The sequence below is a fragment of the Lygodium microphyllum genome, chromosome 19, assembly GCF_053477565.2.
Source record: "Lygodium microphyllum isolate KBCC chromosome 19, Lygodium_microphyllum_v1.1.10, whole genome shotgun sequence".
Taxonomy (NCBI): domain Eukaryota; kingdom Viridiplantae; phylum Streptophyta; class Polypodiopsida; order Schizaeales; family Lygodiaceae; genus Lygodium; species Lygodium microphyllum.
Genome location: NC_141153.1, coordinates 140,167,305 through 140,188,710, shown reverse-complemented (window position 1 = coordinate 140,188,710; position 21,406 = coordinate 140,167,305). Strand labels below are relative to the sequence as shown.

Here is a 21,406-nt window from a genome sequence, read left to right as displayed (position 1 = left end):
GCGATCCGAAGAAGAGGATCCCTTCCGCGCCTTGGACTTCACCTTGGTCGGAGGATCGGAGTCGGAGTCTGATGAAGGAGAGGACTCATCGGTAGAGTCAGCATCCCGCTTCGTCTTCTGCTCCTTCTTCCTGGAAGCCGCTAACTTCTTGCAGTCCTTCCGCAAATGTCCCTTCTTGCCACAGTGGTAACACTGGGCCTTCGACTTCTTCTTCCCGTCACCCCTCTCTGAAGCTACATAAGCCTCACCTCCATAATGTGCCGGAAGCCGCCCCTGTAATCTCAAGGATGCCTCATGCTCAAGAAGCATCGAGGTCATATGTGTAAAACTGACAGGAGACGATGATGTCTGCGCCCGCAAAGCATTGGCCACTCCATCAAACTCCGGGGGGAGCTTGTAGGAAGTGCACGGAGGAGCCATATGGAGAGGATAAGAAGAGAAGTAGAAGAAAAAAAAGGTCGTTTGGAGAGTGAGCACAGCCAAAACGCAACCAAAAACACCAAAAATAATGAGTTCACATGCAATATAACCCAAAGGCTGACCAGAATAAGCCAAAAGCTGCTGCACAAAGTGAAAAAATCAGTCAAAAACTGCCAAAAACAGCAAAAACGGCCTGAATAATCAGAAAAATAGGCAAAAAATAATGCTGTAAACAGCAAAACACAGGCTGCAAACTGAAGAAACAGGGGCTAAAGACTGTTGCCAGCAGTTTGATGAAGGAAACACGGGCAGCAAAGAGTGGAACAGCAGTAAACTCAAATCTGTCCAGAAAAACGCAAAACGCAAATGCTGAAACACTGTCGCCAGCAGCAAATCAGCAGTCGCCAGTAGGAAGGACAGCTGCCTGATCAGCAAGAAGGGTGTAAATCCTGAAATCAGCAAGAAAACACAGCACAAATAGGTTGCAGCCTGAGCTCTGATACCATGTCAGAAGTGGTGCAGCAATGGAAGCGTAAAGAATATGCTGAAATAAATGCTGAAACACAAGACAGAAGAAAGAATGAACACAGTAGACAGATGAGAACTCAGATGTATGCTCGGGAAATGGAATCCATATCGAACACGAGACAGCAGCATACAATGGTGAGTCACTGGCTGCGCGGGCTCCTCAGCACCGGCTCCTCTCTCCCAGAAGGATCTCCACTGATGGCTGAAGTACCGAAGACTGTGGAGGAGGAGCCCTATAAATAGCCACAAAAGTGGGGAGCATAAAATGCAGGTCGGCCAGCATTTAATGCTGGTCGGCCAGCAATAAATGCTAAAAATACATCATAAATGGCCACAAAAATGTGCCATAAAATACTGCATAAAATGCTACATAAAATGCCCAGCCTCTGCACACAGACTCACACCATGAGCTGACTAATATCTGCTAACAGAAGGTGCCTGTCTTACCGGCTCTTCCCACAGATCAAAAGCTCGACGGCGATAATTACCGCATCTGGCGCGTGATGATGTTGGCCATCCTTGAGTCCTACGATTTGGCGGAGCTTGTACAAGAGGAGATCGACCGGCCCTCAGTGAGAGATGAGTCCAAACTCTCTTCCGATGCTTGTGTGGAGTTGGCCAAGGCATAGTCTCACTGGGACAAACTGAATGTCCGGATTCGTTCTTTTCTTTTTCTGTCTTATATTACAGCCGTGATAGCCCACATCAGGCACTTGACGGTGGCTCGGGAGATATGGCTGGAGCTTGATCAGATGTATAATCGGATGACCCTTATGAAGCAGGTTTCTTTGGAGGTGCAGATGCGGACCTTGTCCGTGAACAAGTCTTCTTCGTTGCGGGAGCACATCAACAAGCTTAGACAACTTCAGATGCAGGTTCAGAATGCAGGGAAGCCGATTTCCTCCGAAGACATGGCGATCACACTTTTGTCCCAGTTGCCGCCACGATTCGGTGCTTTCTACTCCGCCCTTATTGCTTTGGGGCGTGAGTCTACTCTTCGATGGGAAGAGCTGGTTCCTATGGTCTTGGACCAAGAGGAACAACTGAAGGGACAACATGCTTCCAAGTCGGAAGCCTTGACAGGTCAAGCCTCTCAGAAGAAGGGGAAGGACCAAAAGAAGAAGAAAGAGGACAAGAAGTCAAAGAAGGACAAGGACAAGGACAAGGACAAGGACAAAGAATCCACATGCCATATTTGTAGAAAGACCGGCCATTGGAAGAAGGATTTTCCTGACAAAGACAAGAAGGACACCAACAAGGACACGAAGGATTCTGGAGCGGTGGCTGCACCCTCATCAACTGCGTTTCTTCATCTAGCTGTCATTAAGGACTCCATCGAATGCTTCTGATGCTACGATGACAACTCCCCAGGCTCGAGAGTGGATCGTTGATAGTGGTGCCTCCCGGTGCATGACTCCTTCATCAGTTGGTGTTGCCCAGTTGCGACCTTCGCGTGGGCAGATTCTCATTGGAGATAGCTCTTTGGTGTCTATTGCAGGACGGGGTGAGATGCAGCTTATTCCAGATGGATGTGGTGGTACCCATACCTCAGAGGTCTTGCATGTCCCAGGTTTAGGGTATCATCTACTTTCGGTTCATAAGATTTGTTCACTTGGACTTTTGGTGGAGTTTGACAGTGATTCGGTGCGAGTCCTTGATCGTGGGTCAAGGAAGGTTCTCTCGTCAGGATATGAGGAGAATGATATCTACAAATTGACGTCTTTTACCGCCCTCCCTACTCTTCTTCTTACCTCTCAGACACAGTCAAAGCTATGGCATGCTCGGTTTGGTCACCTCAACTATGATTATCTTCGGAGGGCGTTACGTGGACAGCTTGTTCGAGGGTTGCCAGACATAGTGGTGAGCCAGCAGCCATGCGTCTCCTGCATTCGTGGAAAACAGCATAGGGATGCGATTCCCCACAAAGCTTCGCGGCGGTCTACTTCACCGATGGAGCTTGTCTCTACGGATCTTTGTGGCCCTATGAGGAACGAGTCCTTGAGAGGAAGCTCGTACTTCATGTTGATCGTAGATGACTATAGCAGGATGACTTGGGCCTATTTCTTGGCGTTGAAGTCAGAAGCTTTCTCCCACTTCAAGGATTGGCTTCTCTTTGAGGAGAGCTGATCAAGCCGGCGATTGAAGACCTTGCGATCCGACAAGGGTGGTGAATTTGTTTCTAATGAGTTGCTCGTTTTTGTGCAGATAGGTATTCACCAGGAGTTTGCTAACACCAACACTCCTCAAGAAAATGGCATTCTTGAACAGAAGAACCGAAGTGTGATCGAGATGCCGCGTACCATGATGGAGCACCGACAGACACCTCAGTTTCTGTGGGCCGAGGCTGTGGCTACTGCAGTCCACATCCTTAACCGATCCCCCAATTCGGCCGTATTTTAGGGTTTTTGGGTGTGATGCCTATGTTCACATGAGCAAGGCTCATCATGATAAATTTGAAGCAACTTCCCGAAGACAGGTGTTTGTTGGCTACAGCTCTCAGTCCCAAGGCTATCGTTTGTATGATCCCGTCAAGCGGGATGTGTACACCAGTCGAGATGTGGGGTTCGTGGAGGTTCCGGCCATAGCAGCGGGTGAGAAGCATCCCGTTCTTGGAGATCCAGGAGAGAGTTGGGCTCCTGAGACAGTTCCTTTGGAGCCCGCGCCTTTTGATTCTGATTCTGTTTCCGATACAGAGTCTATTGTTCCACCGGTCACCCCCGAGGAGTTACTACCGGTGGATATCCCAGAGTCTTCAGCTGATGGAGAGAGACGAGGAGAGGTCCGGCCTCCTCGTTGGGCCCGTGACACACTTTGTGATTCAGGGATCGAGGGGGCCCTTGAGGAGTGGGGACCGCAGGATGGTCCGCGATGGTCACGGAGGCACCAGGCACATTCTACGTAGCTTGTTTGCTCTAACTATTGTTTGATGACCCGTGTTATGCAGGATTGAGAGCCCACCTCCGTGAAGGAGGCTTTACAGTCCGCACCATGGAAGAAAGCTATGGAAGCCGAGTTGGAGGCTATTGAGAGGAATGGCACTTGATATCTCGTGCCTCGCCCCCCGAATAAGAAGGTGATTGACGTCAAATGGGTCTTCAAGACCAAGTACCTTAGCGATGGTTCTTTGGACAAGCACAAGGCTCGCCTTGTTGCTAAAGGTTTTGCACAGCGCCCAGGGATTGATTGTCATTACACTTTTGCCCCCACTGCTCGTATGGCGACTATTCGAGCTGTTCTTGCCTTGGCTGGCCATAGGAGATGGCCTGTCTACCAGTTGGATGTAAAGTCGGCCTTCCTCAATGGTGATTTGAAGAAGGAGATCTATGTCGCGCAGCCTCCTGGCTTTGGATCTTCAGATGGGAAAGTCTACAGGTTGAAGAAGGCCTTGTATGGCCTCAAGCAGGCTCCGCGTGCATGGAATGAGAAGATTGATTCGTTCCTTTAGTCACAGTTGTGATATCGGCGTTCCAAGGCCGATCCGCAGCTTTATGTATACACTTCCGAGGCTGGTTGTGTGCTTTTTGTGTTGTATGTTGATGATTTGATTGTCACAGGTGATCATGCATAGAAGGTCAAAGAGACGAAGGCAGCTTTACATCAGACGTTCGAGATGACGGATTTGGGTCTACTCCATTTCTTCTTGGGCCATGAGATTTATCAATCTCAGAGGGGGATTTTCATCTCTCAGCAGAGATATGTACAGGAGCTTTTGGTTTCTTTTGCGATGGAGGATTGTCGGACCATTTCTACTCCTATGGATCCGAACTGGAAGGCCACTTCACATTTAGCTTCTCCCATGGCGGATGCTTCCCGCTACCGTCAATTGATTGGATCATTGATTTGGCTCCTCAACACTCGTGTTGATCTTTGTTTTGCTGTTGGTCTCTTGGCGGGGTTCATGAGTGAACCTCAGACGGTGCATTGGCAGGCTGCCCAGCAGATACTTCAGTATTTGAGGGGGACATCTGATTTAGGGATTCATTATCCAGCAGGCACAGGTGGTTCAGATCTTGTACTTGCAGGTTGGAGCGACTCGGATTGGACTGGTGATGTGAACCACGGGCGGTCTATTTCAGGTTACTGTTTTACCTTGGGTGCTGGTGTTATCTCATGGAGTAGCAAGAAACAGCCCACAGTAGCCCTTTCGTCTACTGAGGCGGAGTATCGGGCCGCGTCTTCCACCACATGTGAGGCTATGTGGCTTCGGAGATTGTTGGAGGAGCTTGGCTGCCCCCAGACTCGTCCTACTTTGCTGCAATGCGACAATGAGAGTTGCATTGCCTTGGCACGGAATCCTGTTTTCCATGCCCGGACAAAGCACATAGAAATCCAGTACCACTTCATCAGAGAGAAGCTTCTGGATGAGACCATCGCTGTGGAGTACTGCAAGACGGAGGACAATCTTGCAGATTTGTTTACGAAGGCCCTTCCCCAGGCTCTACTTCGGAGACATGCCAGATCCCTCAGGCTTCTGCCCCGCCCAGGCTCTGAGAGGGGGTGTTAGCGATCAGATCCTGTCCACACAGGCAGACAGTCGGACTGACCAGTCAGACTGCCACGTGGCAGTCCAACCTGTACCTGGACAATAATGCAGCCGACCTGTCTATTTTTGGCGCCCATTTTCTGGCTATTTATAGCCGATCTTCTGCAGTCTCTCCTATCTCTGATCGCAGGTTTCAGGCTGGAGGCTCGTGCAGATTACATCTCTGTTTGCAGATTTCAGGTTGGAGATCGTGCAGACTGTAGCGGACTTTGAGGTGAACAGCAAGTTGCATCGTCGAGGTGGAGACACGCAGTCCTGCGCACTGCGCCCGTGTACATATTTGCATATCTTTGTATACAGCACACTTTATATAGTAGATCTTCATCTTCCATTGTCTCTTTCTCTCTCTTCTCTCTGCGTTCTCTCTCTCTCAGTCTTGGTCCCACGCTTCCGCATCGCTGCACTCTGACATAGGCTACATCCAAGTTTTCCACATATCGATCAGCCTGAAAGATCTTATCCTTAGTTTGCAGAATAGACGGTACCTTCTTGCTACCCTCAACCACCTCAAATGGAGCTTTGCCCATGGAACTATGCACTGTGTTGTTGTAAGCAAACTCAACCAAGGGCAAATATTACTCCCAATGTGTCTTGTGGTTTGAAACATAGCACCTCAAAAGATCTAACACTGTGGAATTTGCTTTCTCAGACTGACCATCTGTTTGGGGATGGAAGGAAGATGAGAATTTCAGCAGGGTACCCATATTCTCAAATAATCCCTTCCAAAATAAACTAGTCATCTGAGGGTCTCGATTACTAATGATTGACTTTGGCATATCATGATACTTAAAGATGTGTTGTAAAAGCAATCGTGCCATATGATCAATCTTTATTTTCTTCCTTACGGGAATGAAATGTGCTTGTTTGCTAAACCTGCAAATGATAGTCCATATCCCATCATTCCTTGTAGGTGTCTTAGGAAGCTCAAAAATAAAGTCCATTGCAATGCTTTGGCAAGGCCTATTTGTAATAGGCAAGGATTGCAACAAACCCCGCATCTTTTGCCTATCATGCTTTACCTTCTGACATATGATGCATGTCCTAACAAACTGTTCTACATCATGTCTCAAAGTTGGTCAATAAAAGAAATGCTTCACTGCCTTGATTGTGACATTAATACCTTTGTGTCCTATATATGGAGGAGCATGGCTTTCAGTGATAACTTTGAGCCTTCACTACTTTGTGATACATAGTCGTCCATGCATCATAAAAAATCCATCTCTTAGCACAAAGTGTTCATGCCTTTGGCGATTTCAAAGCTGATCATAAACATTAGCAAAGCTCAAATCAGCAACATATTGTTTGTAAGTCCAAAAGGTATAACAAGAAACGCATATAATCCAAAAGATGTCCTGACAGCTGCCTTAGGCACATCTTCTAGTCTAATGCGTATCTGACGATAACCACTTTTCAAATCTATACAGCGGAATATGGATGCCCCTGGCGATCTATCCATATCATCATTGATTTGAGGAATTGGAAAGCGATTCTTTATCGTGATCTTGTTCAAAGCATGATAATCAATGCATATAGGCCATGAACCATCCTTTATTTGCACCAAAAGCATTGGAGAACAAAAAGGAGATGAGCTGGGCTGAATCAACCTTTTTTCTGACAGCTTATTCACGTGACTCATAATCTCCTCTTGTTGGGCTGTACTGACTCTGTAGGGTGGCTTATTAGGTGGGCTACTTCCAGGGATAAGATCTATGCCATGATCTTCTGGTCTTTGAGGCGGTGGTTGCCCTGGAAGTGACTGAGCATACATTGTCAAAAATGACACGCGATTCTTCTCTAATTTAGACATATTCCCAACATTCTCACTATCATCTTTATCCTTAGTAAAAACCAAGTACATTGAAAGATGAATTTTCATCACTTTAGAAATGGCAGCTGTAGATACAACAGGGACAGATTCACCTTTCAACTTTACATCAAGTGTGAGTATCTTTCCCTTTTGCTGAATAGTGATATTTTTTACACGAGAATCAATCACTGCATGCATACAGTGATACCATGGCATACCAAGCAATATATCACAACCCTCAAGTGAAGCAATGAAAAACTCTTTGCTGTCCACCTATCCCTATATATGCAACCGAAGCTTTCAAATGAGTGGTGTGACGGGCTCTGCATGGCCTTTACATGCCATTCCAACTTCCCCCATGGGTCCCACATCATCTTCTCTAATGCCTAGATGGGCTGCCATGTCAATAGAGATGAAGTTGGCTCGTGGGCCCTTATCACCTTATCAAAGAAAATCAATGTATGCTTATCCCAAATTTTGCCTCATGCTCTGCACAACTTAGTAGCATCATCATTGGGCTGATCATTAACAATATCGGGCACCAATGCAACCATTAATTCCCTGCGTTGTGCCAATGTTTTCGAGCCCTTTCTTTGCTGTTTTGGCCTCTTTTCACGTTGATTTTCAGATCTGCCCCTTTTCTCAGCCCTGAAAAACTTTTTATTTGGCTTCTCCCCACTCTCTAGGAAGCCCGAATCCTTTTCACGTAGCAAAGCATCGGCTGTAGTAGCAGTCTCTATGAGTTGAGACATGTTAAAAGACGACATACCAGCGAGACAGTAGGGTTTGCGGGGAGGAACACGGAGTGAACTCGGCAAACACTGAGTAGAGAGAAGAAACTTTGATGAATGGAATGAATGTGATACAAGGGAACAAGGGTACCGTAGCACAAGGAAGATGATGAAGATAGCCAGGAACCACGTGTCAGAAGTGGAGCAGCGGTGGAAGCATAAACATGTGCTGAAATAAACTGCTGGAACACGAGACAAAAAGAAAAAAGAAAAGAACATGATACAGATGAGAACTCAGATGTATGCACGGGAAATGGAATCCATATATCTGAACACGAGACAGTCGCATACAACAGTGAATCACTGGCTGCGTGGGCACTGGCACTGGCTCCTCTCTCCACAGAGTCTGCAGATGGTGAAGATGAAGATACTGACTGAGGAGGAGCACTGAGTATAAATAGGCTGAAAAAGTGGGGAGCAATAATGCTGGTCGGACAGCATTAATGCTGGCCGACTGGTGCATAAAAATGCTCCACTGGCATAAAATGCCACACCAGAAAAATACCTAAAATACCTAATAAAAATGCCCAGCCCAGATCAAGCTCAGACTCACACATGAGTTGATAAATACTCTGCTAACACCCTCTCTCAGATCATGGGTGATCTGATACAATACAATACAATAGTACAAGGAAAAGGGATCAGAAACTATACAACATAGAACCACCAAGTAGAACCATGGATACCCAAGCAATGGGTGATCAAGCCACCACCAAGGTGCCTCGGAGAGAACCTGATGTCGATGTCGATCGTACCAAACACCTGAAAATAGAGAAGATCATAGAATGTCTCTGTGTCCATCACCAATATCTCGCAGTAGCATACAAGACCATCCTGTCAAAAATGCCCTTGAACATAGGTGACCATGGATTCCCGGCCTTTGGCCAGACCGCCAAAGTGTCCCCTCACGTGAACTCCAGACGAAAGCCTCCTGCTCTCTGTCAGATAACCAGCTCATCATGAACCTGGATGTCAATCCCAGCTCCAGGATTTGATTCCGCCAGACTGAAGTCGATGCGTCAGGGACGTCCCTCTCTGGAACCTGTGCACCTGTATAAAAGTATAGATGAGGCGCGGCTGCCTCATCCGAACACCCGCTCACACTCCCTCTCTGGCACAAGAGAGTCGTGAGGGATGACCTCATCACCACCACTAGAAAGCAGCCGAGGAAGGGGCCACCAAGCCCTTCCCGCGATCCGAAGAAGAGGATCCCTTCCGCACCTTGGACTTCACCTTGGTCGGAGAATCTGAGTCGGAGTCTGATGAAGGAGAGGACTCATCGGTAGAGTCAACATCCCGCTTCGTCTTCTGCTCCTTCTTCCTGGAAGCCGCTAACGTCTTGCAGTCCTTCCGCAAATGTCCCTTCTTGCCACAGTGGTAACACTGGGCCTTCGACTTCTTCTTCCCGTCACCCCTCTCTGAAGCTACATAAGCCTCGCCTCCATAATGTGCCGGAAGCCGCCCTTGTAATCTCAAGGATGTCTCATGCTCAAGAAGCATCGAGGACATATGTGTAAAACTGACAGGAGTCGATGATGTCTGCGCCTGCAAAGCATTGGCCACTCCATCAAACTCCGGGGGGAGCTTGTAGAGGACCGTCTCGACGAGATGCGCCTCGGGAAGAGGAGATTGCATGTGCCGAAGCTGGTCCTGTACCTGCGTAACACGAAGAAGAAAAGACTGAATAGTATCTTTCGGCTCAAACTTCATATGCTGGAGCTGGCCATAAAGTGTGACGGCTCGCATGGTAGAAGGTGCCTCGTACATCTGCTGCAACTTCTGCATACTTCAGGAGATGTCCTACAGGAGGTAACCGGCGGTAAGACCGCTTTAGAAATACACCGAAGCAACGCCGAGTAAGCACGGGCATCGTTCGAGTCCCATGTGAGCATCGCTTCCTCATGGTTCATCAAAGTCTTCAGGAAGAGGAAAAGGATGGAGAGGTCGAGGAATAGCTCCACAGACGATGTACCATAACCGCTTCTGCACAAACCAAGCTTTCATGACAGCACTCCATGTGAGATAATCAGGTCCATGTAACTTATCATCAGTGGAAGTGCACGGAGGAGCCATATGGAGAGGATAAGAAGAGAAGTAGGGAAGAGATGGAATTTAGAGAGGAAACACAGCCAAAACACAAGCACAGACTGCAGAAAATGAGAGTTCACATGCAATAGAACCCAAAATCTGATCAATAGAAGACAAAATCTGCTGCAGAAAGTCAAAAAATCAGTCAAAAACTGCCAAAAACAGCAAAAACGGCCTGAAGTAACAGTCACCCAGCCACGAGAGATGCTGAATCTGCAAAACGCAGGCTGTAAACTGCAGAAAAACAGGTAGAAAACTGTCGCCAGCAACTGCAGATGAAAAACGCAGGCAGCAGAGGGTGCGGAGGCAGTAGGTGATGGTAAAACTGCAGAGAACGCAGGTCAAACAGGTCGCCTGTATGGAACAGCAGCCGCCTGAGTAGAAAAGGGGAAAACAGTCTTGAAATCAGCAATAAAACACAGCAGAAACACAAATCCTGAAAACTGATACCATATCAGAAGTGGAGCAGCGGTGGAAGCATAAACATGTGCTGAAATAAACTGCTGAAACACGAGACAAAAAGAAAAAAGAAAAGAACACGATACAGATGAGAACTCAGATGTATGCACGGGAAATGGAATCCATATATGTGAACACGAGACAGTCGCATACAACAGTGAGTCACTGGCTGCATGGGCACTGGCACTGGCTTTGGCATTGGCTCCTCTCTCCACAGAGTCTGTAGATGGTGAAGATGAAGATACTAACTGAGGAGGAGCACTGAGTATAAATAGGCTGAAAAAGTGGGGAGCAATAATGCTGGTCGGACAGCATTAATGCTGGCCGACTGGTGCATAAAAATGCTCCACTGGCATAAAATGCCACACCAGAAAAATACCTAAAATACCTAATAAAAATGCCCAGCCCAGATCAAGCTCAGACTCACACATGAGCTGACAAATACTCTACTAACACCACGAACCTCAATAGCCTCCTGAAGGGGTGTGAGGATAGTGGAGAGGTTGGAGAGAAGAGGTGACGGACTGAATGTATCAGCCGTGAAGAATGAGTGACAAAGGCAGCTTATAAATAGGCAAGAGATTGTCTAGGGTGGCGCCCGGAGGGAGGGCACCTGTTGTCTAGGTGGCGCCCCATTCTGGGAGCCCAGTCCCTTTTGTTGGGAATAAAGGGCCATCGTGCCTTTTATATGTGCACGGGTGTGAACACACCCTTAGCACATTTGTACTTTCATATATATCTATCTAAAAAACCTAAAGAGATACACTCGTCATTGTACCCAAGGACATTGTGTCGTGCTCACTCTCCCCTCTACTATGCACTCTCTCTCTATCTCTATTGTGAGAAAGCATTGCATGTCTCGATCCTCGTGCTCTCTGTCATAACAAACTGGTATCAGAGCTCATAGGTCGTGCACGCTTTTCGGAGTCATTAACACTCATTAGGCTGAGTGACAAACGAGCAGGAGCTTACAGTCGTCAGATTGAGTGTCGTAGGCGAGCAGGAGTTGCAAGTCGCAGGCTGCAGACGTCACGTGAGCAGGCGACGGTAGTAGCTGGGTGCGACAGGGCAGTGTCGTAGCACACGGACACAGTGGATTGGAGTCGACGGGCTGTAGGCGTAAGACGGGACAGACGGCATGTGATGGGCTGGTGACGACAGTTGACAGGCAATGGTCTGTAGAGGCGCCGACGGACGCATGACGACCTGCACAGCGGGTCAACGGATCCCCCCCCCCCCCCCCCCGGTCACATTTTTTTTTCTCCAAAAAAAAATCAGTTTTTACCCCTTTCCTTTGCGGGCGTTAGTGTGTGTAAGCATAGTTCATGATTTTGGGCAGACTTGTGTTAGAAATTTGGGGATTTGTCCAGATTTGATGCGAGCAAGACACAATAGTGATATCTGCCTCAGAAATTGCAAGGATTTGTGACGTTTTGCCTTTGACATTTGGGGCTTTTCATGTACATGCAAGAATTGGGCTGAAATTTATCCAATTTCTCGACATTGATGCACATTGGACCTCGTGCAATTTGGGGCTTTTGCTGTTAGGGCGAAATTTGTTCACCATTTGTCATTTTATGTACATGCGGGCTTAATTCCATGCAATTCGGACATCTAGCACTTGGAAAAATTTGGGGGTTTTGCTGAAATTGCTCTATTTTGGCAAAATCGGCTTGTTCTATGCATGTCAGAGATAGTGCAGATGTATGGTTGATGCTTTGAGCACAAAAATTTTGGGGCTTTTGACCGTGTGTGTCAAATTTTGTGCCCGTGGGTGCATGTACAACAGAAATTGCAGCTAAAATTTGGGACTTCTCATGTAATGTGATGTATTTGTCCTTGGAACAGCTGTAATCAGTTGTGGAGTGCTGTAGCACAAGGTTTAGTGCTTCTGAAAATTTATTGCAGGTCTGAAATTTCTGCTTTTACGTGGTCATTTATTGCTGGTTGGTACTTGCTTGTACCTTGGTCACTTGTGTGTAGTTTGAACCTGCATTTGCTGAAACAAGGAAGAGAAGAAAGAGAGTCAGCCTAAGAAGAGTAGTGTCAAAATTGAAGAAGTGAATGCAGTAACTCATGACAGTGACAATGGGAATGACATACTCTTAGTCTCTTCACACTTTAGTACACATGCTTTACTTGCAGATACGGATGATGACATGCACACTTGGATTCTAGATTCAGGTGCTTCCTTTCATGTCACCCCTCATCGAGAGTGGTCTTCTGACTATACAAGGAGTCAACATGGTGTTGTCCATCTTGGGGACAACTATGCATGTGACATTGCAGGTATTAGCAGTGTGCAATTGCAGTTTCAGCATGGTTCTGTCTTCACACTTCAGCTTGTATGGCATGTACCTCAGCTCAAGAAGAGCTTGACTAGCACAAGGTAGCTAGATAACGATGGATTTCATACCACCTTTGGTGATGGGAAATGGAAGATTTGTAAGGGATCTAGAGTGATTTGCAGAGGTTGTAAAAGTGATACTTTGTATCCTCTTCGTGTATCTAGTGTGCATGACCATGTTATTGCAGTGATCGAGCAACCAAGTTTTTCTTTGTGGCATGGCCGGTTCAGATATATGAGTCAAACTGGAATGAAAGTGCTTTCTCGTTTGGGTTACTTGCCTTGTCTTTGTTATGCTGATTTTGAGCATTGTGATCATTGTGTTTATGGTAAACATGCACAAACGTCTCATAAGAAGTCTCTTTTGCTGAAATCTTCTTCTCTAGAGCTAGTACATTCCGATGTATGTTAGATGCCAGGGTTATCTTTAGGGGGAAAGAAATACTTTGTCACCTTTGTTGATGATGCTACATGGAAGGTATGGGTTTACCATATTCGTAGCAAGGACAAAGTGCTTGGCGAGTTTCAAAAATTCTTGGCATTGGTTGAAAATCAGACTGATAAGACACTTTAGTGTCTTTGCTCTGACAATGGTGGGGAATATGTGTCCAAGGCCTTTCAGGCATTTTGTGACAGCAAAGGGATAAAGAGGGAGCTCATTGCTCCTCATAATCCACCCCAAATGGAGTTGCAGAGCGTATGAATCGAACCATACAGGATAAGGTCCGTATGATGCTATTTCATACTGCATTACTCCATAGTTTTTGGGCAGAGGCTGTTATGACAGCCGTACACTTGATTAATCGGTCACCAAACAGGTCTTTGGGGGGGGAGTTTCCCAAGAATCGTGGTTGGGCAAGCCACCTTTGTATGCACACTTGAAAGTGTTTGGCTGTGAAGCATTTGTGCATATACGTAAGGAAAAATGCAGCAAACTTGAGCCAAAGTCCTGTAAATGTATTTTTCTAGGATATGGTGATGAATGTGAAATGGGATATAGATTATGGGATCCCGAGAAAAGGAAAGTAGTACGCAACAATGATGTTGTCTTCTGGGAAGATCGCATGTACAAACAACCCGAAAGAATGGAGGAAATCCATAGGGTTGTATTCCAGGAAAAATACCTTTTGGACAGCAATGTGCCCATTGTACAATAGCAAATACCTGCTATAAATGAACCTGCAAATGCAAAAAATAATGTTGGAAATGATCAGCCAGCCATTGCTCATAATGATGAGCCATTGGATGTGCAGGAATAGCGAGGACAACAAGCTGTTAATGCTGATTTGCAGGCTGAAATGCAAGGATAGCAAGCTGAAAATGGAAATTTGTAGGCTCAACAACCAGTAAACAATGATCATTGGGTTAGGAGATCGTCTAGGGCTACTAGACAACCTGGTAGATTCGTTCCTGGTGTAAACAATGTGGCTGATTATGTCATGTTGATAGACTGTGGTGAACCGTCTTGTTTCTAGGAAGCAATGGACAGATAGGACAACAAGAAGCGGTATAAAGCCATGTTGTCAGAGATGGAATCTCTTGAGAAAAATGACACTTGGGATTTGGTGCAGTTGCCTAAAGGGCAAAAAACCCTTCTATGCAAATGGGTTTACAAGATAAAGGTCACTTCTGGTTCCTTGCCAAAGTACAAAGCAAGATTGGTTGCGAAGGGGTACAAGCAGGAACACGGAGTTGACTTTGATGAGATCTTTTCTCCCGTAGTCAAAATGACTACATTGAGAACTATTTTGGGCTTGGTTGCAGCTGAAGATATGGAGCTCATACAGATGGATGTAAAGATTGCATTCTTACATGGTGATCTGCATGAAGACATATATATGCAGTAGCCTGAAGGGTTTGTGGAAAAAGGGAAAGAGAAGATGGTATGTAAACTCAAAAGGAGTTTGTATGGGCTGAAACAAGAACCAAGAGAATGGTATCATAAGTTTGATACATTTATGCAATCTCAAGGTTTTCATAGAAGTCAAGTGGATCACTACTTGTACACCAAGAAGGCAACCGATGGCAACTTGATTATCTTGGTTTTATATGTTGATGACATGCTGATTGCTGGTAGGGATACTCATTCCTTGGACTCACTGAAGCAAAGTCTTCATGGCAGCTTTGACATGACGGATCTTGGTGATGCAAAACACATTCTTGGCATGCGAATACTCAGAGATAGGTCAAAATGATTACTCTATCTATCTTAGCAGGAGTATACCTCCAAGGTTTTGCAGTGTTTCAATATGGAGGGTGTTGAGCTAAAATATGCATTACTTGCTGATTAGCCTCTTAAACAGCCCCAAAACACACTAAAAATGCTTTTTTAGGGTAAAACCCTTAAACGGAGCGGTTCGAGAGAGTTCAGTGGAAACCCTATAGCGGGGAGCGGTTCGAGAGAGTTTAGTGGAAACCCTAATTTTTGGGGCGCCCTTCCACATCTATAAATAAACAGACTGCCCCCATTCAGCTATCATCCTTGTTTGTAGGTTACACCAGCCCACACACCCTTTGCTGCTGTTGGCGCCCAGTTTCCAGCCTGCAGCCCACCTCCACCAGCCATCATCGATTGCAGCCACATTATCTTTAGCCTGTCCATTGCTGTAGGCGACAGCTCTCATTTGCTGCTTGTGACTGCTCTAGACTATCCCAGACTGTTGTTCAGCCTGCTGTCCATCATCTCCAGGGTTAGCCATCCTGCATTTTCAGCATTGCAAGCCTTGACACTCTCAAACACTGTTTCAGCCTACTGTTTACATCAGACTGTGCATAGTTTTCAGCCTCGGATCGGTGGTACATTGCTGCGTTTACCAGTTTTCAGCCTCCAGATTGCTGCGTTTTGGTGACCAGCCTGCTGCCATTCACTATTTAGCACTCCTACACTCCGACTGGTGGTCATAGACTTGGGATCCATCTTCTGTGGATGTCACACTCCGACATTGCTCTGCTCTTGAGCACACTGTACACTCTTACATTCATTTACAACATTCATTCACTTAGAGTTGTGTTCTCTCTCTCCTTTCTTCTGTTTGTGTTTGAGTTTTGAGTTTTGCGTTTAGGGTTTGAGTTTTGCCCTTTGTGTCTGTGTCTATCTCTTTGTGTTTCTGTCGTGGTGGTACACTCTGTCACGAGGTGGTGATACTTTTTATAGTTGTTTTTCTTATTTACTTATATAAATATTTTATTTTTCTTTTCTTTTGTTGCTGTTGCTTTTTACCCCCAGAGTTCTCTTGGAATATGCGAGATCTTTGCATGGCCAGAAGAGGCAGCCATTGGGACAAATTGGACTAATGGTTTGTCTGAGCCGTAGGACCAGTTCCATATTGAATGGGCACTGAAGAATAGAATGCCAGTGGTTTGGGACTGTGCTTAGACACTGGAGATAGTGCAGGACAATGAGCCTGGCCAAGATAGAAGATGCACATGTGAAAATGCTCACGGATTAAAAGTCATTGTAACTGAGTCACTTTTCACTTTTGATGTGGTCGCAATGATAAAAGTTGCACAGAACAACTTGAGGAATGCAAGGGTCACCATCCCTAAAATTTAGGGAGTTACTATTTTTGGAATCTAGAATCTGTTCGTGTCATTGTCTTCGTTTTTACACGACGATTAATTCTCTAGTCTCTGCCGAGGTCAAATTTTGCACCGATCATGGAGAATTTCAGACGGGAAGGGTTAAACGGAAAAATTATTACATGTATGCCATGTGGCACAAATTCCCAAAAGAGAGAGAGAGAGCATAAGAAAAAAACGTAATAGGCATAAGGGGCAGATGGGAGAATGAAGTTTGGAGGAGCTGAGGGCATGTTGCTGCAAGAAAACCAGCCATGGAGAGTACTTCTACGTCTCTGACTCAAGCACTGAAGTAGAGCTTGCTCCCTCTGATCATCTCTCTCTCTATTCTTAGAAGAAATGCTTTACATGATGGATTGATTCCATCGAAGGTACAATTCTGTGTTTACTCTGTTCATGCTGAATAAGAACAGTGAACTCTGCTCATGCTGAATGAGAACAGTGAACTCTGCACATGCTGATTCGTAAGAACAGTGAACTCTGCTCATGCTGAACAGTAAGAGCAGTGTGCTGGATAGTAAGAACAGTGTGCTGGATAGTAAGAATAGTGAATTTTGCACATGCTGGACAGTGAGAACAGTGAATTCTGCACATGTTGGACAGTAAGGGGTGTTGATCTAGACATGTTGTACTGTTCCTATGCAGCTGGAATTTACTTAGAAGAGATGAAAACCAACAATTCACAGGTTATGTATTTTGGAACATTACCATTTTTGTAATTTTCTATCTTTTAATTGATAAAGAAATACCAAGAGGGGCGTCGGTCTTCGGGGCCAGTATGGTGTTGAGCGAGGGAGAGAGGTCTCTGTTTATGTGTGTGTATGTAAAGTCCAGGTGTTAATTGAAGGAACTACTGCTTTATGTGAGTCATAGACCGGTTGCATGGTTCCATCCCCGGGATTTGAATTCTTTTCTGTAAGAATTTAAGCTCGGACAGTTTTGGGTGAAAAGGCCATACATAGGTTTTATAGAGATTATAGGACTAGAGAGATTGCAGACATGGATAAAGGCAAAGGAAAACTCCCCCATGAAGAAGAGAGTTCTTCTTTTGCTCATAGACACCGAAGAGAGAGTATTGGTGCACAGGTGTTAGCACCTTCTAGAACCGAGATTGAACCACATGATGAGGAGCAAGAACAGGACTTGTTTATGGCACAACTCCTGAGTATGGTTGGCTCTTTCCAACAACTAGTAAAGAATCCTCAGATGCAAAAATTTTTGAAGTCACATAATGAGGATTCTCAGGCTGAGTCATCACATCATATCATGGAGCGCTCAAAAAGGCAAACCTCTAATGTGTGTGAGCATGTGGAAAAGACACCAAACATGGAGACAGGTCCAGTGCATCAAGAAGCACAAGCACAGGATCAGGGAGTGAAAGGTCAAGGTAGTTATACACAAGTGGCACATTAGACTATTCCTCCTCAATTTGCTACTTATCCTAGTTACTTTAGTGGTGGGTGAGTTTTTCAAGCAATGGCTGGATTACCCATGGGTTATCAGGGATACTTGCCTAGAGGGCCACCAGAAATAATGCCTATTAAGGCAGTGAACCCACTTTATGCTAATATTGGTCTACAACTTGGTTATCGGACTATGCAGAGTCCTTATTTGATGCTTGGAGTACAAAATGCAGCCGCTGGTTTTTCTCAGCCTAGTGGGCATATGGCAGCTAAGACAGGTGAAATGAATACTGATAATGCACCTAAGGGACTCCCCTTTTTACAGCCACCTGTCTATGACAACCTGACACCAAAAAATGCAAAGCCTAAAGACTATAAAGAGGGTGGTCAAGCAATAAAGTTTGAAACCTTCAGTGTATGCAAGATAAGCTGAAAGCTTTGACATTTATACAGCAGTTTGATGTAGCTTACATAGGAGGGAATTTTATTGAGACTTCTAAGGTGCGAAAGGCTGCAACTTTTTTGAAAGGTAATGCTTTGCAGTGGTGGAACATATTGTTGATGCAAGGATATGCACCTGCCACTTGGGTTCATTTCAAACAATTGTTTGCAGCCTCGTGGTTAACTAACACGTTTGAAGTAGATGTCATGATTGCATGGCATAAATTGGACGTGGCAAATTGTACGGATTTAGAAGAGTACAAAAAGAAATTTTGGGAAGCACTTTTGCCCGTGAGTTCTTACAGGACAGTGCCCCTGTCAGAACAAATTGAAAAGTACTGTTGCGGTTTGCCCGAAGCCATCAGGGATTATTGTACCAAGACTAGGGTTACAAATATGGTACAGTTAATTGAAAATATTGGTGTAGCAAATGCATTGTTGAAAGGAAAAGCTGACAGCTTTAAAGGCACTGAAAAGAAGGATTCTCAGTTTAAGCAGGATCCTGGCAAGAAGAAGAAGCAATTTCCAGAAAGGACCAGCTTTACAAAGAAGTATTTTTCGAAGAAAAGATTTCAGTAGCAACCTCAGACTTCTTTTAAACAGGGTAAAGGACAAAAGAGGCCACTTTTAGGCAAATCATTTGAAGAAAGAAAGGCTTTAATGATGGCTGGAAAATGCTTTATTTGTGAACAGGAAGGCAATTTTCTAAAGATGTGGAGGATAAAGATGCGGCAAGTAAAAAGAAGCCCAGCATTGGGTTAGTGCCTGATATGGTGGGAGATCAATTAGTTGATGATGCTACAGAATTGTGTAGAGCTTGGGGAAAGATCAGAGATTCCACAGTGCTTATTTTCTTTGATCCTGGAGCTCATGCAAACTTTATCTCACTAGCATTGGTAGCTAAATTGGGTATATATCCCGAGGAAATGGGACCAGTTGGATAGGCTGATTTGGCATGCCTAGGACATACTGAACTTGTCACCCCCATTCTTGGCAAACTTCGTATGCATATTCAGAGCTATGTGGACACAGAGGAGTTCCATATTATGCCTCTAGAGGGCTGTGATGTTCTGTTGGGTATCCCATGGTGCCACAGGAAGCATGCTATTTTGGATACTTACAATAAAACGATTACTCTTGTACATAAGAGCAAGACTCATGTGTTTGCGGTATTTCTTTATTTTTTTTTACAAGAGAGAAAGTACAATGGGCTGTCTTTCACCTATTCTGGGTGAAATTTGGCAGCATAACAGTACAATTACTAACCCAAAACAAGTTGACCAGGAGGGGAAACTTTGCCCAAGTCTGAAACTTCTGGTTGGAGTGCAGAGTTGACCATTTCAGCCTACTGTAATTACTGGTTCAGACCTGTTTTGACACCTGTTTTCAGCTCATACTGTTCCCTGTACTGTTCAGCCCACTGTAATTACTGGTTCAGACCTGTTCTGAAACCTGTTTTCAGCTCAGATTGTTCCCTGCACTGTTCTCCAACATCTTTGCCAAGTGCCCCTTGATTCTGACATCAATTGGGTTCTGAGATAACCTCTGAACAGTCCAGAATCAGTACTGATTTAGTGCTGTTTCAGACACTTGCTTGGTGAGGTTACCACCCTCACCTGTTCCTGCTTGTGGGCAGCAAACAACTGCTCCTGTTCCTGGAGAAAGGAGGCTCTTGCCTCGTGCAAAAACAACATATTCCCACACAACTGTACATGAATCAGCAGAAAGGCCCTCATCTAAAGCATATCCATAACTGTCAGGGGGAGAGAAAGAGAAAGTAGGGAGCAAGCTCAACCCTCTGTGCATCATAGACAAGGTAGACCAGCTCTCCATAGCTCTCCATCTGCAACTGTTCCTCCTCCCTTTCACAAATGAGCCCCCCAATCCTGAAAAAACTGCACGCCAGCCCCTCTTTAAAGAGGTAAGTGCACAAATTTGTGCCAAATGGCAGCACTGGAGGATATTTCCCGTTCTAACCTTCCGGTCTAAAATTCTCCCTCCTCTGTTCAAAATTTGACCTCGACACAGACCAAAGGATTAATCCTCGTGCAAAAACGAAGATAATGACGCGAACAGATTCTGAGGTCCGAAAATAGTAACTCCCTAAATTTTAGGAGTTGCTTCCATTGCATCCCCATCTTTGCTGACTATGGCTACATTCAAATTTGCAATGTAGCTCAATTGAAAGTGAATTTCCACTGATGACCCCACATGGACTAATCTCTTGAAGATTTGTCCATCTTCACTTTGAACTAGTCTCTTCCAGGCTAGTTCTTCAACACACTTGTCCATATACACTTTCACAAGTCTCTTCCAGGCTTGTCAATCTACAGTGCCATCAGTCTCTTCCAGACTCGTACTGGACCTTAACTGTCCAGTCTTGACTCACTGGACATTCCTGTCCGTTTCACATACTGGCCATGCACCTCATGCAACTCAGGCATTTAGATTTCAAGAGATCCTTCCAAAAAGAAAAACCAAATAAAATATGTAATAAAGAAATCAACAAAAAGGTAATAGTCGTCACAGTCTTGTGACATACCTCCCTCTCGAAATCGCAAACGTTCTCGTTTGCATGAATGTCATACATGCTTCCAGCTAACCCAGTGAACTTACACTTGGCAGCACATGTACAACACATACATGCTATCAATCAATACTGTGTACTGAACACACTGTTAACACATGTATGTTCTAACTGTGAAACATGGCAGACTATCATCATGTGACTCCACATCACTGTTTTCAGATATAGTGGCCGGTACACCACAATGATATCCCCATAGTGGCAAATTCTCATTTGATGACTCCACATCACCCTGACTAGAGATCTAGTGGTCGGTACATCAAAATGATATCCCATTGAGTCAATTCACAGAATACATGCCCGATCGAGTAACCATTGTTACAACATGTATTCAATTCAATAGAAGTAAAAATTGTATTCTTGCAAGCAATACTTACTTCTTTAGCACTGAGAAAACCATATGGATACAATAA

General features: G+C 45.2%; 1 protein-coding gene across 2 annotated transcripts in view; it reads left to right on the top strand.

The window, feature by feature from the left end:
- Window positions 1-21,406, top strand: part of LOC148020442 (early nodulin-93-like) — a 76,121-nt gene that overhangs the window by 20,913 nt on the left and 33,802 nt on the right. The window lies entirely within an intron of this gene.